The sequence below is a fragment of the Panthera uncia genome, chromosome B1 (genome assembly GCF_023721935.1).
Source record: "Panthera uncia isolate 11264 chromosome B1, Puncia_PCG_1.0, whole genome shotgun sequence".
In the NCBI taxonomy this organism is placed as follows: Eukaryota; Metazoa; Chordata; class Mammalia; order Carnivora; family Felidae; genus Panthera; species Panthera uncia.
The window spans coordinates 68,586,656-68,590,518 of record NC_064811.1 but is presented as its reverse complement, the minus strand read 5'-3'; positions in this window follow the sequence as shown (position 1 = coordinate 68,590,518).

Here is a 3,863-nt window from a genome sequence, read left to right as displayed (position 1 = left end):
TATCGCATTCTTTTTATAAGTTTTTTTTAACCATTTAGATTCAAAATTCATGATCTACTTCTCTTGAAATAGGAATAAATTGCTTACAATTCTATAAAGTCAGAAGAGAAAACTTTCTATTATATAACTTTTTTCTATTAAATTACTTAAATCTTTTCAGCATATTTAATCATAAAACAAATTCCTAGCAAATAAAGTTGGAAAAAAAAAGGATTAAGTCCAGAAGTTTCAGCTTCTGCAAGGAAGCCAAATAGTAGCAAATCTTATTAGAAAATAAATCTTATTAAATTTCACCTGAGGCTTCTCACTGGGAGGTTACATTTGTAAAATATTTACAGAAAACCCAATCTATCAAAATATTTATTCATAACTCATGATAACTTTAGTCCAAATTATATGTGAAATTATTCAAGAAAAAACTATCAAAGATACAATTGTCTTAATTTTTTTCAAATAAATAACATGCTCAATCATAAAATGTGTGCATCAGAGTCAGTGGTGGTTACACTCATCTATTACACATGGCCCACGGCCATTGTATTTTAAAATGTGAAGAATATTGAGATTGATTAAACAAGTATTTTCTCTTATAATCACAAAAATATATAGAGTAGAAATTAAACCAGAAGGTAAGGTATTTACCTTTGCTTTTTTGCAAAATATTATATAAGTTTTTTCCTAAATTCAACGATGTCTGTATGTTCCATAATATCTTACTTGCTATAATTTTCCCAAACAGCCTAGGAATCTCATGCAAACACAACTCATGTGGTTTATATATTTATTGATGTGTGTATGTTTCTCTGTGTATGTGTGTGTGTGTGTGTGTGTGTGTGTTTCTCTGACATTCCTGCAGTGAATATGCTCTCTTCACATGAAACCTAGAGGAAAAAAAAGTGACAAATGGAAGCAAACATTAATTATAACCAAAGGGCATGATAAAAATCAAAGGTTTCCCTTTAAAAACTAAAAATTATTCAGTAAATGCCATTGGAAAAAGTAGATATCTTTATGCAAAAAAGGGGGGGTGGGGGGGAATGACCTTAAACCATATGCAAAAATTAGCTCAAAATGAATCAAATAACTAAAAGTAGGAAATGAAAGAGAAAGACAAATACCATATGATCTCACTCATGTGTGGAATTTAAATGACAAAACAGATGAACATAGGGGAAGGGGGAAAAAAGAGAGAGGGAAGCAAAACATAAGAGACTCTTAACTATAAAGAACAAACTGAGGGTGGATGGATGGAGATGTGGGGGGGATGGGCTAAATGGGTGATGGGTATTAAGGAGGGCACTTGTGTTGAGCACTGGGTGTTATACGTAAGTGATGAATCAGTAATTCTACTCCTGAAGCGAATATTACACTATATGTTAACTAACTAGAATTTAAACAAAAATTTGATAGATAAATAAATAAATAAATACATAGAAGTGGGAAGTTAAATTCTAAAACTTTGAGGAGAACACAAAGGGGAAAAATTCATGGCATTGTCTTTGACAATGATTTATTGGACATGACACCAAAAGCACAGGCAACAAGAGAAAAAAGTAGATAAATGGACTTCATCAAAATTATAAACTTCTGTGCATCAAAGGACTCCATTAACAGACTGAAAAGGCAGCTCACAGAATTGAAGAAAAATATATGCAAATCAGGCATGTCATAAGGGATTAATTCCAGAATATATGAAGAATTCTTATAATTCAAAATCAAAAAACAAACCGCCCAATTCAAAAATGGGCAAAGGACTTAATAGACATTTCTCCAAAGTAGATATACAAGAGGCCATTAAGCACATGAAAAAGTGTTCAACAGCACTTCAATAGTTTTGCAAATCAAAACCAAAATGAAATACAAGTTTATACCCATTAGGATAGCTATTATCAAAACAAAACAAAACAAAAAAACAGAAAATAACAAGGGTTGGCAAGAATGTACAGAGACTGGAAGCTTATGCACTGCTGATGAGAATGTAAAATGGTGCAGCCACTGTGGAAAATGATATGGTCATTCCTCAAAAACATAAAAATAGAATTACCGTATAATCTAGCAATTCACTTCTAGCTATAGACCCAAAAGGACTGAAAGCAGAGACTCAAATAGATATTTGTACACCCACATTCATAGCAGAATCATCCACAATAGCCAAAGGTGAAAGCAACCTGAGTGTCCATCGGTAGATGAATCCATAAAGAATTTGGCCTTAAAATTTGGTACATTTGGCCTTAAAAGGGAAGAAAATTCTGACACATGCTACAACACGGATGAACCTAGAAGACATCATGTTAAGTGAAATAAGCCAGTCATAAAAGAACAAATATTGTATGATTACACTTATATGAGGGACCTAGAACAGTCATATTTATAGAGACAAATTAGAATGGGGATTGCAGGGGTGAGGAGTAGGAGGTGGTACAGGGAGGGAGGAATGGGGAGTTAGTGTAAAATTGGACAGCATTTCAGTTGAGGAAGCTGAAAAAGTTCTGGAAATGGATGGTGATAATTATTGCACAACAATGTGAACATACTTAATGCCACAGAATTGTACACTTAAACATATAAAGTTAAAATGGTAAATTTTACATTATGAATATTTAGCCACAATTTTAGAAATTAAAAACTTTTAACCCACAGCAAAATCATACCCGCAGCATTTTTGAGACTTCAGTCATGGATGTCATTTTTGCTTTCATATATGATATCACTACGGCTGCGCCAAAAGACAAATCTATTCCCCTGCACATATGCTCTGCAAACTATGAAATAGTCCTAATCTTAAAAACTGTTGGAGATAAAGGAAGCTTCACTGCAATCCCAGGATACATTCTCCCAATGGAAGTTTGCACTGGTCCTTGCAAGTTTTAAAATCCTACCTACTTTTCACCACCTCACTATATACATTCTATCATCATCTTTTCCCCCAAAATGGAACAGTTTCATCTGTATTAAGTGAAGAATTTTCCTTCTTCTAAGAAATTGCATTATGGGCACTTGCAGCCTCTCTCTTCACTTTGATGTTGTGCAGATTCAAATAGGCCAGGAACCCACAAAGCTAGGTATAGCTTGCAGCCATAATCTCATCAACCTCGCTTTCACTGTGCTTGGCTCTTAGTTCTCCTAACAAACTCCTAGCCGTCTTCTGAATGTGCATGAAGCTAAAAACCATCTAACTTTGATGCTGATCCTCCAGTATCACAATCAAAAGTTTTCAGTTCTGTCAGTCACTTTTCCACAAAGAATAGATGATTGCTTCTTGTTCTCCCTAATTGCTTCTGCTGTGAAATGATTCATCCTATAGGCTGTATTTACATGTAATGGTTACCCTTTTTTTTTTTTTGCCACTTTCAATCTTTGCCACTTATCCCTGTTCTTATGAGTGCTTCCACAGCCAGTTTGACAAACTTAAATGCCATTAAATGCCAGCCAGGTATAGGCATTTAAAATGAATAGGCTATATATAAAAGAGATTGCCATTGTTTTACAGCAAATCCTTTAGGTACATGTTCACCTATAAGGACACAAATTGAATAAAAATAAAAATAGAAACACTGACTTGACAAAATAAAACAGTTTGCAGTCCAAAGGCCACCAATTTATGATGAATACATGATAGTAAACAGCAAAACAAAGCGAAAGCAAAAAGGACTATAGACCACTACTAAAACTATTTGTTGATAGTGAGCAGAATGAAAACAGTTTGCTCTGGAACATAGCTCTGTTCATAACGACGAAAGTTCTAAACTGACTGTAAATAAAAAATCATTAGAATAACAGTATCACCACAAAGAGAGCAAGTTTTATAAAAACTATTGATAACTGCAGAAAGGTGGTGAAACTGTTGTAGACCAGCAGTATTT